The sequence below is a fragment of the Globicephala melas genome, chromosome 3 (assembly GCF_963455315.2).
Source record: "Globicephala melas chromosome 3, mGloMel1.2, whole genome shotgun sequence".
Taxonomy (NCBI): Eukaryota; Metazoa; Chordata; class Mammalia; order Artiodactyla; family Delphinidae; genus Globicephala; species Globicephala melas.
The window spans coordinates 54444956-54461799 of NC_083316.1; the positions used below are offsets into that span (position 1 = coordinate 54444956).

The 16844-nt window shown below is 44.3% G+C and overlaps 1 pseudogene; it reads right to left on the reverse strand.

Moving 5' to 3' along the window:
• LOC115845075 (ras-related protein R-Ras2 pseudogene) overlaps nucleotides 1–16844 on the reverse strand; it is a 572608-nt pseudogene that overhangs the window by 30759 nt on the left and 525005 nt on the right.

Here is a 16844-nt window from a genome sequence, read left to right on the forward strand (position 1 = left end):
GGTAATTTATACTTAAAAGTAAACAAGCTATGCCCACATTCAGCTTATGAGGTGTGTAAACATAAGACGGGCGATTCTAATTTTATTCCTGGTACTGTGTTCACCTTCTGATTCAACTCTTGTCTTTATTTTGAAGCAAATGAAGGCAGGCCCCCAATTCCACCTGAGACCCTGTAATTCCACTGGGCTTTTCAGAAGCGTTAGGGTCAACACAGGGACATGAATTTGAACACAAACTCTAGCTATAGGACTCCAACTAAAATGTGAGGCAGAGAACAGCTCCGAGATTCATGGATGTCAATTTACTTTGAGGAGAAGCTGGATAAAACTTTGAGTTTGGTCTCAAAATAGCCTGGACAATTTTAGTTTTCTGACAGCATTTGGTGGCAAGCCTGTTAAAGAACACCATCTTGAAATTTCCCATTTGTGTGCTGTAGATAGCAGATCATCTGGACACACCCAGAGCTTCAAAAGCATTAATCACCAAAGCACACCTGGCATGGAACAGAGCTACAAGGAGAGAAGGAGATAGAATTTTTATTTATTTATTTTATTTATTTATTTTTGGCTGCGTTGGGTCTTCGTTGCTGCGCGTGGGCTTTCTCTAGTTGCGGCGCGCGGGCTTTCTCTAGTTGCGGTGCGCAGGCTTCTCATTGCGGTGGCTTCTCCTGTTGCAGAGCACGGGCTCTAGGCGCACGGGCTTCAGTAGTTGTGGCTCATGGGCTCTAGAGCACAGGCTCAGCAGTTGTGGAGCACGGGCTTAGTTGCTCCGCAGCAACAACTGTGGGAAAGATGTGGGATCTTTCCGGGCCAGGGATTGAACCCTTGTTCCCTTCATCGGCAGGCGGATTCCCAACCACTGCGCCACCAGGGAAGCCCGGCGATAGAATTTTAGATGGACCTCATACTTTGTGTTTTGTGCCGCTTTGATGAGATAACAACTTGCCTCATTGCTAAGCCAGAGAGGCCTTAGGGTACAGCGGTTAAGACATGGATGCTGGAGTTATGAAGACTTGATTCTGAATCCCAGCTCTGCCATGTACTGGCTGTGTGAACATTGACAGGTTCCTTAACTTCTCCCAGCCTTAGCTTTCTAATGAGACAGAGTACATCAGGACTAGCATAGTATCTGCACATCTCGGGGCTCAGGGCCCTTCCCTTCCTCCTCTTTCCTTTTCACTGAGTATTAATAAGGATGATACGTATGAAAGTACTCAGCATGTAGTCAATTCCCACAGACTATCGGTCTGTCTTTATCACCCAGTGACGTAGGACTTAAAATTATTATTTCATTATCATTATTTGAAAAAGGTCATTTTAAAAGTTGCTGTTTCTGATTCTAGCTATCAAATCACTTTGACGTAGGCACTTTGACGTGGGCTGAGCTATATGAGAGGTTCAGTTGATGTAAGGCTAGTGCTCACCCAGGGTTCACATGTAAGCATTGTAAGAGGGTATTCCCTGACTTAACAAAGTCTTAGTGCTTGACTGCTATTGGCAATGGCATTAGACAGTGCACTCCTTTAAGTACCAATCCCGTACTTATAATGGGATTCGGGGGATTCTTTGGAGGTTGAAGAGAAACAAGGCTCAAAGTCCTTGTTTTAGATACTCCAAGTTATTAGAACGTCTCTGAAATACGGAAATGTTTTAAATTGAATTAACTTGGCAAGAAAAGTCTTTAGGGTGGGCTCAAGGGGAAACTCACCATCAGGTACATTCAAGTGCCTTCAGTTCGAGAACAGGGTCAAGATGGTCCAAGAGGAGAGCTGGTCTGGCACTGACATTGTCCTTTCCCGATTCACTCATCTTCATACAGTGTCCATGCCCAGTGGAAAACAGCTGAGGATGTGAGAAAGAGGACTGATCACAAAGACTTCCCCTGCTGGAACCCCACCTGCTGTGGCATGGAGCCTCATAGCTGAGTGGAACATGGCACTCTAGGGAGAAGCACTCTGCCCTGCCGACTTCCCTGACCCCAGATGATTGGTGGCAGCAGCCTTTCTGCTTGCACTAGACCGATGGACTAATGCTTTCAGTAGAGACACAGCAAGAGCTGTCATCATCTTCCCTGAGTGAATGTGGACTTGGGTCCTTTGTGGACTTGGGTTCTTAGTCTCCTCATGAGCAATGGCCAGCAAAGAACGTATAGACTTCTCTTCTCAGTGAGCACAGGGGTTTAAAGTTATTATAAATTGACCTTTCAAAGAAATGCGAGGTTATTTCATATTCCAAACTGATGAAGCAGGATATATTAGTGACGCCTAGGTGCATTTGAGTTGGCAGTCTTCATAACATCTGTTTCCAAGTCCTTCTGCAAATTCTTAAACTCAAGAATTTGTGAAAATGGAAAATTGCCAGGAGCTCACATCTTAGAATGAGTTACACCTCTTTACCTTACTGCCTTCCAGTCCAGATTTCCAAACGAGGACTGTGCTGAAATGGAGGTTAGGGCCACAGGTAGGTTAACTTATCTCTTGAGCTGGATAAGTCATTTCCCTTTGGTGACTAATTTACAACCCCTTCCTCCCACTAGTTTGACCTTTGGCCAATTTCAATTAATTATAGAAACTTGTATTGTTTGAGGTTCCTGGTCTTAGAGACAGAAATGACGTTTCATCGGAGTGATCCTGTGTCTTAGCATTCTTAAGGAAAGATCCAAACGAGCTCATTAGAAACAAATGTGGTAGATAGTCTTGTGATGGTACCAGGAACAAGCCACGAACAGGAACCTTCATCCCAGCTTTGTTTAACACAGGCTCAAAGATACTCTCTCAATTGATTGGTTGTATAGCAAATTTGTCAGGTTGTGTATAACTTTAAATGAATGGCATGACACAGGGAAAAACCTTCCTCCTTGTATAAAGATATGGTCATAGAATTGGCAGTTTTATAATCCGACCCATATAGCATTTTTTACCTGATAATTCAAAGCAATTCTCAGCATCAATACTGACTTTCATTATACTATCAGTGGGTGGGGAAGGTACCAAACATTTGCTCACCAGCTGTGTACCTTAGCTTCCAGCATCAGCTGTGAGAAAAAAAATGGAAGGGAAATAGCAGAGCCTGAGTTTAGACTCCTATCTCTCAATCCGTCATTCCCACCAGCATCCTCACATCAGTCTTGCTGGGCAGTTGAATGGATGTGATGTAGGGAACGGCGTGTACTCTTGTGCTTTCCTGGTTCTTAGAATTTGGCTTGGGGTGGGGCTTCGGTCCCAAGGGACACCTTCTTTCTGTGGGCCTGAGAAGCTGTAGCAGGATCAAGCTCTCTAGTCCTGCTGGGCTTGAATGAGCCCAATTGGAAGGAACTCCCAGTGTGACCACAATGCCATTAAGACATTGGACATTCTCCTACTCATCTATTAAAATGTCTCGGGTCTCACGCTTCCTAGATGCCCATTTACTAAGTTCTTTAGGGGATTTAGGTCAGACACACAGACCTTAGCAATCGTCTAAACCAAACCCCCTGTTTTCCTGACAAGTGAACTAGCCCAATGTCACACAGATGATGAATGGCAGGTCCATGACCAAGATGGTTTTATGTTCCTTCTATCACCTTACTCTTCCCTATGTAAAGACAAATAAGATATGACTTTTGTCCTGGAGGGCTTCACAATAATGGAGGGGAAATGAGACTTCATGCAAACGAACAATGAATATCCCGGCAGGAGAATACGATAGAGAGGGGCAGAGAATTAACAATGCTGAGCGCCTGCAATGTACAAAGGGTTTCATTGCACATTTTCTCACACAGTCTTCACATCAAACTTATGAGGAATACATAATCATCCCATTTTATTGATAAGGGAACTGAGGCTCAGAGGTTTTGCAATTCTTTATTGGCACGTGCATGGAACCGTGATCCATCTATAGACCTATAGCCCTGGAGCCTCAGAGTCAGTAGACTCCCAAAGAGGAGGGGTCCAGTCGGAGAAGGCTGCTCAGAGAGGCGAGGCTGTTGGTTTATTGCACTTGCTTAGGTGCAGAGCAGCTTCAGCAGATGGAGGAAACACAGATGGCCTCCCCACGATTGCGTCACCACCCAGACAGGTTGGAACCAGTTACACACCCACTGCTCTGCAGTCTCCAATGTAAATTGCCTAGAATATCAAGCCTGCCGAAGAGAAAATTTGCATCTTAAACCTGCAGCGGCCTCATTTACAGATGATCTATTTTGGACGACGAGTTACACAATCTATAATGGGGAGTTCCCGAGGATGTAGAAGACCCTGATGTCCCTTTTCTGAGTTGTAACATTTCATGATGAATCAGCACAGCCATCAGTAAAGGGGCAAGGTGACGGACAGCTGGACACAGCTATATACAAGTGCCAAGGGAGAGTCAGGCTGAGCAGGGTGAGGACAGGTAGGCTGTCACGTATGTGCCAAGTTTAAGGAGGAGGAATATCCCGAACGATGAATTTGAAAGATGTGCTTGGCAGAGAGCAGGGAAAAAAACTTGAGGGAAGGTTTTGAAATGAGAGGAAATCCCATGTTTAGTTGGGACAGAGAACACAAAACAGAGCATGGGAGCTGGAGATGAGGCAGTTTGGTAAGGAGTATACGTTGGGAAGTTGAGAAATTTATAAATTCAACCACATTATCCTTGATCCCCTGCACACAGAACCTTCAAACCTCCTCAAGGGCCCCCTTTCTCTCTGAATACCTTTGCATATGATGACTCTGATACTGTCATATTTCCTTTATACATGAGGTCCTGAGTTAGTGGGGTAAGTCAGGCCTGAGATTTTATCATCCCCTTTCCCTAACAGAAGAAGAGGTTCAAAGCAACACATCAACTAGACTCAAATAAAACCTGAATTTGAATTTGATGAAGGAGCTTCAGGACACACAGACTGTCAATGCAAATGTGCCCAGGAAATTAAGCTGTGAACTGTCAATGGGCAGAATTGCTCTGGGAGGAATCTCTATGAGATATATGTTGGATGGGATCCCACATTTCCTGAACTCCTGGTGGCTGTAAAGGTGCAAACCGGAACTGGTGTTTAAAGCAAAGTCTCTCATGCAGGAAGAAAGTGAAAATACTCTCCCTGAGGAAGCTCTGAGCAAATGGAGTGACCCAGAGGCAGGTGCTTCAGACTGAGATGGTAAATATCCTGTTGAACAACATAAGAGACTTGGAATAGGTCGGTGGGTTCATTTCGGAAAAAAAAAATAATGTTTCCTGTGTGCTTTTCTTTTTTCCTGACTTCTGGTAGAGAGAGAGAGAAGGCCAGAAGCCTTGATCCCTGGGGAATGATCAGGATCATCAGGGGAATAAACACTGGTGCAGGCTGTGTCCTGCACGGACGTGCCCGGGTAAGGGGACAACGGAGGGGTGGAAACCCAATTTCTCCCATTCTAATGTAAGGGCCGTGAAGGGTATGACCTTGAGATCTTGGTGTCCTCCATATCTCTCATATCTAGAACAGTCCTTGACACATAGAAGTTGCTCAAGAGTATTTGTTAACTGAATGAATACGGAAATAAAGTGGTCCCAGCAATATGGTGTCAGGCTGGAGGAGCAGGAAGTAATGCCCAGGAGGCCACACCCCCACAAGGAGGCCACACCCCCACAAGGAGGCCACACCCCCACAAGGAGGCAAGGCCACCATCGAGGCATTCACGTTTGGTATCTAGAGTTAGAGCTCCCCTGCCCGCAGTTAGGAGACCTGGCCTGGGTGGAGAAGCCAGGAGCAGGGGCTCAGGATAAGGGATGGGAAGGCTGGCAGACACTGCTGGGTGCTCAGCTGCCATGCTGCCCTTTTTCCTTACCAACCCCATTCATATTTTGTTTCTTCAGGTGGGAACGCACCTCACCGAAACCCCTGCTTTCCCAGGCTTCAGGGAAACTACTGCCACTCATGTTGGGCCATTGAGACATAATTAAAGGTCTGCGGGGGATTTCTGGGAAAGTTTTGCTTTCCTGCTTCAGGGGTTGCCCTTAATTCTTTGTCCTTTCCTCTTTCTGCTGAGAGCAAAGACCTGAGCTTGGAAAAGGGGCAGCCGTCTCGTGACCATTAAGCAACAAGAATAAGGCAAGAGCCTTGTGTTAAGGACAGAGGAAAGAAATACTGAAGGGGCCTGGAACACTGACGACCTCACAGAGCCCTTGGACTGTTCAATGCCAGACTGGAAGTGTGAGAAAGACATCCCTCCTTCTGTTTGTCTAAACCACAGCAGTTAAGTTCTGGTTACAGGCAGACATACCCAATTCCTAACTAAGACAATAAGCAACCGCCAGGAATGTAAGCCATCTAGGAATGTTTAGAAATACTTGAGGAAGAGACAGGACTGTTGTATCCAAGATGGAGACTTGGAATAAGACTGATGACCGTTCAAGGACCTGGTGACTCCTCATGACGCTGGTAGACTTGGGTTACAAAATAAAGAATTTTCCAACAGCGAAGCTTTAGGAGTTACTGAAATACACTATGCAGACCGTCTGTGGACTTTAAAATATGTGCTTTTGGGATTTCCATTCTGACAAGAACAGAAATGATGTCTTAGTTGAGTAATGTCTGAAAGAACCATTTGCCTAGAACTTCATCAAGCTTGCACTGGTGCAAACCAGTTTGAGAACTTCACATTCTTTCTGTTGCCCAATGCCATTGAGTTGAAATGAACCAATTTATTTTGAATGGGTGCTGTAAATTTGAGCTCTAAATGACTGGTTGGTAATTTTAGTGTCCATGATCTAAATGGACCCTATGATTGTAAGGAGGAACAGTTGATATAATCACTGTCATCAACATAACAAGCTCATTTCACACGCTAACACCTTGAGTTTGTTGACATTATTGGTAACTATGCTACACATCTATTCTGCTTTTCACAATACTGGTGTGAATTCGTGTCCTGAAGAGCTGTGGGCTCTTTGAAGTCTATTTGGAGACTTTTTCTGCCCTTAGCAGTCCACACAGCTAGAAACAACAGGGAGGTGTGGATTGGTAGGTATATTTTTAGTTGGATTACTTCAGCCCCAAACAGGGAATGCTTCAGGCAGTAAGTATCGAGGTACATCTGATTAGGACTCATAAACTTTGTTTAGGACTACTCATATAGCTAAGTGGCTAAGTGGCGTGTCTACAGGTGTGTGTGTGTTTTGGTGGATGCCCTTAGGTGACCCACTTTCATATGAAAAAATAATATGTAATTGTGGCAGACTACCATCTTTATTCTGTGGAGCTTCAAAATTTATTTTTCAAAAGGTTTTTCTCTTTTTCACCACAGGTCTGAGATGTAGTTTGAGCAAACTGAAAGTCAGCTTCAGTATGAGGCCAGTTCTTTTTTTTTTTTTTTTTAATAAATTTATTTATTTTTGGCTGCACTGCGTCTTCGTTGCTGCACGCAGGCTTTTCTCTAGTTGTGGCGAGTGGGGGCTACTCTTCGTTGTGGTGCGTGGGCTTATCGCTGTGGCTTCTCTTGTTGCAAAGCACGGGCTCTAGGCACACAGGCTTCAGTAGTTGTGGCATGCGGGCTCAGTAGCTGTGGCTCACGGGCTCTAGAGCACAGGCTCAGCGGTTGTGGCACACGGGCTTAGTTGCTCCGCAGCATGTGGGATCTTCCCAGGCCAGGGCTCGAACCAGTGTCCCCTGCATTGGCAGGCGGATTCTTAACCACTGCGCCACCAGGGAAGCCCGAGGCCAGTTCTTGATTATTTTTGTAAAAGGGTCAGAAATTTATAAATTATATTCAGATTTGCAGAAGTAAACATAGATTCTTCATCTTCTCTCTCAGATCTTATCTTATTCAGGAGCTCTTTGTTTTCACAGGTAGCAGAGAAAAGATAAAGTTACCATTTCTGGGTCACTCTGTCTCTGCTATTCCTTGAATGCTCCAGGCCTCTGACACCAGGTGACCATTTGGATCTTTTTTCTGCTGCCCGTGCTTGTCTCTAGTGTGAGGTAGCTTATCTCATTTGCACCTAGCACTTGAGGTAGAAGTTTGTGGTTTCTGCCACGGTCACCTGACCTGAGGACTCAGCATCATGAAATAACCTCCCCATCTTACCTCTTGGACTTTGCTCTGTCCTTCTCTGGTTCAGTGGTCTATAGCACTCCTTGATTCTTTTACTGAAACACATGAGAATTCTGGAGCTCCATCCTGGCCATGTAGGAGAGTTTGGGCCTTTCTAATTCTCACCCGGATGGTCCAGTGCTAGACTGAGAACAGGGAGCTCCCCTAAAGGGCTTCTGAATTCCCTCTATTTATCTTGAGATGTCTGGGCTATGTCAGCCTACTCTCAGGGTTTCTCAAACCTTTTTCCACCCAGAGTTTTCATCCTGAAGGTTAAGTCACAATCCTCAATTCCATCTGGCCTCTTTTTTTCTCCTCCTTCTTGGACTCCTCTCTCTGGAACCTGATGGGTTTCCTTAATTTCCCTTTCAGTCAGGTGAAATTTCTTCTTACATCACATCTTCCTTCTTTCTTTTTCTAAGGCTCATAAGTAAAGCTCTGGAGTCCAAGTCTACCAGGCTTGACTCCTGTTAAGTAAAGGGAAGCTTTACAATGTAGAAGGTTCTTTTCTTTTTCAAAAGCTTGGCTTTCAAGGTTACTGTCACACTATAGACTCAGAATGTCAGCTTTTCAACTCAGAGCTAAATGACAGCTTCTGAGGAGTTTTAGTGTGTGCCCACCCTCTCTTTCTCTGTGGCAATCAACTGTAAAGGCCCAAGGAATTTACGGAAATGGGATTTGCCAGGGATTCATGTTTGAAGGGAAGAGGAAGAAAGACTAGTTTAATACTTAAAAAATATTCTCTACTGAGCTGATGGGAGAGCTAACTGTTGCCCGTCAACTATATGCCAGGCACTGTGTTAAGTGCTTCTCATGCTTTCTCCATTTCATCCTCACAGCTCGCAAGGAGGTCTTTACTTAAGAGGACACTAAAGCTTAGAGAGGTTATAGATCTTGCTGAAAATCACACAGCTAAACAGCAGTGGAGCCAGTATTGGAGCCCATGGGCTCTGCCTTGACAACTTGCAGGATTACTGACTGTGACACTGTGTCACAGAGAGAACAGAGGGGGTGAAGATAAAGAAATCCACGTCACGTCCAAAAGCACGCACCATAAATCTCATCACACCCTGCTAATTCCTGTTTTTCACTAAAAATTTCATGCCCCATGAAACGTATCAGGCAAATCCAAATATTGCTCATTGGGAGACAAGAACTGGCTGATGGTTTGACAGGAGGAGATAGAAGGAGGAAGGCACAGAATGTTCACCAAATTCCAATTGCTGGGAAACAAACCTGCTGGAAAGTTCATTAAGCTTTCACCCACATAACTCTGAAGAGGATTTTAATGAGCCATTTATTGGAAGTTTGTTAGGGGCCTGTATTTTGGGTGCTATATTTTTATTGGCTTCCTTTTTATAAAAAGGCAAAACCAAAGTACATAGTGTTCAGATGACTTTCTTAAAATGGGAGGCCATCTGAGTCACAGAAGTGAAGTTAAATTCTCTAAGCTTCCGGTCCCATAATATCTTTCTCTAAATACACTTTTGTCCTGCAGCTTCACTTTTTCAAGATCAGAGGATGACACTCTAGGAAGAAGAAAATCCATCTGACCTGCCTACACAACAATGAGGCAACCTCCTTGGAACCCGTTTCTTTTCACACTCCAAAGAAATCATGTTTCAAACAACAGAGGTGGCAGGAGTTTGGGGAAAAAAGTGAAAGTTTAATGTTCTTTTAAAAATCCAGAAAGCAGTGTTTCTTAACATACAGAGCAGTAGCGTGAGCCCACATTTTATTGTTTTTTGTTTGTCTGTTTTTTTGTGGTACGCGGGCCTCTCACTGTTGTGGCCTCTCCCGTTGCGGAGCACAGGCTCCGGACGCGCAGGCTCAGCGGCCATGGCTCACGGGCCCAGCCGCTCCGCGGCATGTGGGATCCTCCCAAACCGGGGCAGGAACCCGCGTCCCCTGCATCGGCAGGCAGACTCTCAACCACTGGGCCACCAGGGAAGCCTGTGAGCCCACATTTTAATATTGTCATGCTTTCTCATTCAGACTGGCTATATCTTAGTGTGCACTATAAGAAGGAAAGACAAGCAAGTCATCAAACTTGTCTAAAGATAAATGACAAAATGTTCCAGAATAACAATGAAAACCATTAAGATCAATAGTTGTTCTTAGATGACTTAAGAGGGGTTCTTTTATATAATCAAAGTTGGTAAAAAGAGATGGAATGAAGACTCCAAACGGAAACAAAGAAGGGGAACTAGAAGAGAAAAACAGAGCAAGAATATTACACACGGAAACAAGAGGAGTTTAAAATACATAAAGTAGAGGGAGACAACAGAGCCAACAGGGCTGTTGAGAGAGAACTCAAGAACTTTTTTTCAGAAGTGGGAAAGATGGCTTGAGAAATGAAACGACTTCTTTGTCTCAGTGTGTGAAGCCGGATAAGTGGGGACAGATGCCAGAAACAGGCACACTTCCCAAAGGAGGAAGAAATAGAAAATTGGTTTCCTGCCAGAACAGGTGGCGTGTTGACATGTACACATCTGACAGGCAGGTTTCTGAAGCTTTCCAAGGGGGCTGACCAGGCCAGCCCGAGGCTGTCTCTAAGACTTTAGGGAAAGGCACCACGGGGGAGCCCCCGTGCTATGGTTTCAGATGTGTCTGGACGCAGGAGAAATAGCAGTGGTGGGTAAGGAAAGTCGGGGAGCAGCCTGCTATGAAGCACAAGGCTGAAGGCGGGCCTAAACTCTCTCAGAGCTCAGGGCCTGATATTTTTAAACACCCATTATAGGACGAGAGCCAAATGTCTGGTTAATTTCAGGAGCAGGCGGATATTAACCCGCTACAGTCCCTTTGACCTTCTCAAATGCTGTGAGGACTTTGTTTTCCTTTCTTTTTTCTTTTTTGCTGGTGGTGGTAATAGTAGGGAGGGAGTGGGGGGGGGTCTAAGACTGGGAAAGCATATGGGTGTTGGGGGTGAAAGGCTGATATTCAGTTTCCCTACAGAGTTTGGAATCTTCTTTTGTTTGAATAACTGGCTTCTCATAGGACCAGTGATTGGGACTCTGTAAATGGCACACTTACCCAATCATAAAAATATTTAAATAATAATCTGGGGCTAGACCTGGGGTGAAACGATCAAACAAAACAGTGATACCTTGAGAATAATGTTTCTCACCCTACTTATACTGGGCAGTAGAATTGTGGTTACATGCATGGGCTCAGGGATAAAACTGCTTGTTTTTGTAACCCCACTCTACTCACTGACTGTGTGGTATTGTGTAGTGAACCTCTGAGCCTTCATTCCCTCATCTATAAAGCGGGGATAATCACAGTATCTATCTGGGACAGAAACACTGTGGTATGTTTACCACATGGTTTCTTTTCCTTGCTGGGAACAAAGGAAAATCCCATTTCCTATTTTCTCCTTGCATCTGCGTGAGGCCCTGTGACTAATTCTGACCATTAGAATGTGGGCGCAAGTAGTTATGCCACTACTGGGATGACCCCTCAAACCTCCCACAGGATCTTCCATGCTCCTTCTCCTGTCTCATTGTCTGCTGGCCAATTACAGAAGATCCAGGAGACGATTCTGAGGACCCCATAGCTGTTACTGCCTCTGCAAATCATGATGTGAAAAGCCGTCTGCCAACCATCCAACTGACTGTGACCTAAGCACAAAATAAATCTTCTATTGTATGAAGCCACTAAGATTTAGGGGATGCTTGTTACAGCAATTCATCAATTCTAACACTATCTCAAATATTAGTCACTCCTCAATAAAACTATATCATAAGGTTATTGTAAAGATTAAATGAGTTACTATATATAGAAACTATTAGAATAGTATCTGTTATATAAGCTCCCAATAAAAATTATTTCACATATCATAATCAGTATAGAATTGGCCAGTTGGTTATTAATTCTAGGAAATATTATACTTTGGTCCATTAATTCTAAGAAATAATATTTGCAGTTTCTTAGCAAATTTGAGCACAGACTGGGCCACCTATCTGTCACAGTTGTTAACCTGGTTCTATGATATGCTTTATATAATCACTTTGGGTTAGACTGGGCAAGGCGGTGTGTTTGAATGGCTGGAAATCTGCAAGGACCTTTAGGTATAAGGCATCCCAGCTGTTCAGAGATACCTTTCCTTTTAGAGTTTTTTTTTTTTTTTTTTGCAGTATGCGGGCCTCTCACTGTTGTGGCCTCTCCCGTTGCGGAGCACAGGCTCCGGACGCGCAGGCTCAGCGGCCATGGCTCACGGGCCCAGCCGCTCCGCGGCATGTGGGATCTTCCCGGGCCGGGGCACGAACCCGTGTCCCCTGCAGCGGCAGGCGGACTCTCAACCACTGCGTCACCATGGAAACTCCAGAGATACCTTTCCATAGCAACCTAAAATTCATACGGACAACGTGGCTTCTAGATTCTGATCGGAAATCTTATAAAAGAAGTCACACCAACTGAATACTTGTGCTGAAGGGCTGTTAGGTTTATAAATAGTATATGCACAGGGGGTAGCACAGAACATAGCCCAGTTTCAAGTGCATGCTTGGTATCTAGTAAATGGTAGTAATAATAAAAACAAATAAATAATAATTATCGGGCTTCCCTGGTGGCACAGTGGTTGAGAATCTGCCTGCCAATGTAGGGGACATGGGTTTGAGCCCCGGTTTGGGAAGATCCCACATGCTGCGGAGCAACTGGGCCCGTGAGCCACAACTACTGAGCCTGCGCGTCTGGAGCCTGTGCTCCGCAACAAGAGAGGCCACGAGAGTGAGAGGCCCGCGCACCGCGATGAAGAGTGGCCCCCACTTGCCGCAACTAGAGAAAGCCCTCGCACAGAAACGAAGACCCAACACGGCCATAAATAAATAAATTAATTCATTTAAAAAAAGGTAAACTTATCAAAGAGGTGCCAGTTGTCCAAAAAAAATAATTATCACTATTGTTTGAGCACATCTCTTTTTTCTTAGAACTTCAAAAGTCTGTCTGTTGTGTACTTTGTACCTGGGGCTCTTGGGAAAGTCAGTTTACATCCTGACGCAGCTGTGGCCTTGTTTGTTACATAGTGCCATCTTTTCTAACATTTCATTTACTTTTCCCCTACTGCAGTCAGAGGCCATTACTTGTCCTTATGCTTGCTCGACCTAATGAGGCAAATTGGTCTCTACCCTCTTTATACCATCCTTTACTTACCTGCAGACTCCACACTTGTGTATCACTGAATAGCAGGCATTAGATATGCAATGTCACACAGAGATCTCAGCAATAATTAGGCATTTGGAGGTGATTTTTTTCCCCAAGAAACATTAGTCTCAACCCTAAAAGTCCCTTTTCTTCAGTAGGTCCAGGTCAATAGATAAAGACCTTAATGGTCCTTTAATGTGGAGAGGAGCAAATCTGGCTGCTTTCTGCGTCTGGCAAACTCTATCTGGCTATTCATCAAGCATTATATGGCTGGCAACTCCGTACATGTATTCTGCCAAACGCTTTGTCTCCTTAGCCTCTAAGTCTGTATGTACTTCAGAGAGAATTCAAACCTTGAATTTCTGATTTATTCATACTTAACTGATCAAAGTTGCCACATCTGTCTTAGTCAACACTTACAGGGTCTAACTTCTGTTTCTTTGACCCAGGAAACTTGAAAAGGTTGGCAGCAACCACCTCCCAGAGAAGAAACGAAACCAGTTGTCTGGGTCTGGGAAGGAGCTAGTTCACATCTGGCCTTCAGACAATATTTACAATGATTTTTTCCCCTTTGAATTCTAAGGCATGTGTAACTAAAAAGATGTGCTTGCAAACCTCTCTTAGCTGATATCAACCTGAAATGAAAGGAATCTCAGAACACCTCAATGGGAGAGGTGTGGGGGCAGCAACCTAGTTAGAAGGGTGTAGGTGTAGGAGTCTTATCCTGGAGCCCAATTTATATAGCATTTCACATACGTCTGAGAAAACATCAACTGTCCATCTTTTTAAAAGGGCAGTGGTAATGGGGAGGGGAGGGTGGGAGGGGTGGGGACTCTCGGTACTCCCTCCAAGCTACTCCTTAGTACTGCTTCTGACCTAACAACACCACACTTTGGATCTAATATCTTGGGGCTGATGTTTCCAGAAGCAAAAGGAACCACTAAACTACTGGCTAGGCAAAGAGTGGCAACAAAAGGCAAATCTTTGCTAAAAGGATACGGACATCAAGCATGTCAAACTCACAGGCTGGTTAAATGCCCAGGTTATTTTGCTGTGAACCATTATTTCTCCTGGCAACATTTTATAATATTGGCTGTCCTCCCAAAGATGACAGAGCATCATGTGAGTGTGCACAGAGGACTTCACTCTGCAAATATTCCAGGGACAGCAGTCTCCTAGAAAGGCAGGTTAAAAAATTCCATAGATTTCTTTTGGCTGCTATTGTATAGTACAGAATGGAGTGATCTCACTGCAAAAAGATAGGAGGTAGCCTTGGACTGTCGTAAAAACCAATAACTGTGCAGACGTTTGTCGGTTTACAAACCAGTTCAAATTCATGTAAAAAAGATGTACCTCCCTCTCTACTTTCAGAGGAAACCCAAAAAGAACAAAGTTTGCATTTATAAAAGTAAAATGTTTAAGACATCTGCTAATCAGCAACCACTGGATTTTATTACATTAGTAGGTTATAACTTCCAAAGACAAACATCTTTTTTTAATAAAACCAAGTGTGGTGGGCAGAGTCTAAGATGGCCCCCATGACTCCTGGTCCTATATTTCTGGCATTCGTGCCCTTAGGTATTCTGCTTCCCTGATGTATGGACCCTAGCTCTGCATCTAACTCAACAGAATATGGCAAAGGTGATGGCCTGTCACTTCCATGATTATGTTGTGTTATTTAAGATTCTGTCTTGTTAGCAGACTGACCCACACGGCAAGAGGCTGATAGGAGCCTCTAGAATGACTTCCAGCTGACAGATGGCAAGAAGCCAGGCACTCAGTCCTACAGCTGCAAGGAAATACATTCCCCCAACAACTTGAGTGACCTCAGAAGAAGGTTCTTCCCCAGTTAAGCCTCCAGATGAGAATGCAGCCTAGCAGATAGTCTGATAACAGCCTTCTGAGGCCCTGAGCAGAGGACCCAGCTAAGCTTTGCCTGGCCTCCTGACTTACAGAATCTAGGAGGCAATAAATAATACACCAAACGTTTATCACAAGGCTTCTGCTCTTTATAGGTTTCATACTGAAATAGTGAAAAAGAAAGCTGAGCTGTGCAGTCAACTGATGTTATTAAACGACACAGTGAACCACAACTCTGCTACTGCCACGTTACCACCAAAGTACAATGAGATAAACATTTTGTCAGGGGTATTCCTTCCCCCTCCTCCATTTTAGCATAGTTAGGAAAAAAAAAAAAAAAACATAGTCGATGATCTGTCCCTCAGGCATTTGGACCCTGGGGTCAGGGCCATGTTTTGAAGGAACAAATAGAACCGAATACACTAAAGCTTTCCTTACATTAGAGGTCACTAGTAGAATTTCCTTAAGGCCCCCATCCAAAAATATAAAATAATTAGGACAGCCCACATAGCCACATACATTTGCATTTGCATCATCAGTTGACTGTGAACTGCAGTTAGGTTGCATGCACTTTTCAAAATTCCATCATGCCCACAATGAAATCCATACTCCTGACTGTGACATTCGAGGCCGCAGTCTGGCGCAGCCTTCTGTCTCTGACTTCTGCACTAGCCTCTTTGTTCAGTATTTGTCCCACAATGACATTCTTTCTCTCCGTCAAGCACACAAACCAAAGTTATGTCTACCTCTAGGGCTTCTGTCTGGAACACTCTACAAAATTTCCATGGCTGACGTCTCAGAGTTTAGTCTCAAACATCCTCTCCTTCAGCAAGGCCTTCCCCAATTTTCCCAAAGGCCCCTTTCCTGCCCAGTCGCTCTCTTCCACATTAATTTCTTTTATTTCCTTCAAGATATCAATACTATCTGAAATGACCTGCCTATGGATCTACGTGACGATTCTGTGTCTCTCACTAGAATATGACTGCCATGTAGTACGTGCTCAGTAAGTATCAACTGAATACATACATGAAATACAAGTTGATTATTATACCAAGACTGTCAGTTCTTGATTTAGTTTTCTTCTTTGCCCCTTGCTCACCCTTCCACAGGTCTGAAATCCCACAGCAGTTTTGCTGCTAACTCAGCCAGCATGTTTCACACACCTGTACACACAGCACTAAACAAGGTATCTGAAAGGAAACAGAGGTTGGAGAAGATGTAGTTCTGACCTTAAGGACTCTACAGATTAACTGGGTGGGAAGATGCAGCACATGTAGATCGATTAAAATCCAACTACGAGGCACTCACCACAATAACTAGGCCAAGCTAAACATGAAATTGCTTAGGGAGTACAAAGGAAGGGATGATTAGAAAACTTCTTATAGGAGCTGATTCTTGGGGCAGGAATGTCTACGGGAAATAAGGCAAGGGCATTCAGAGCAGGGGGAAAACAATGAGAGGAAGCCATTAAACCCCCAAAGTTTTTTTTTTTTTTTTTTAATGCATCCATTTCTCAGAGAAAATGTATCTCTAACCCAGAGCCTGTCTGAGCTTTGGAATCACTTTTTTAAAAAACCAAACACTGGCCTCTACCTAAGCTGAAGATATCAATGCTGGCCTCAACTCCAATTAAGTCAGAATCTCTGGAGGCTGGGCTTAGGCTTGGTATATTTCAAAAGGTCCCCAGGGGAGTCAATGTGCACCCAGGGTTGAGATCCCTTGCTAGCCCGAGATGCCATCACACAGTTGCATTGATGAGAGATGCCCCAGGTCAATAAAGGGAGACAGTGAAAGACAGTAGTTAAGGCTCTGGAGTAG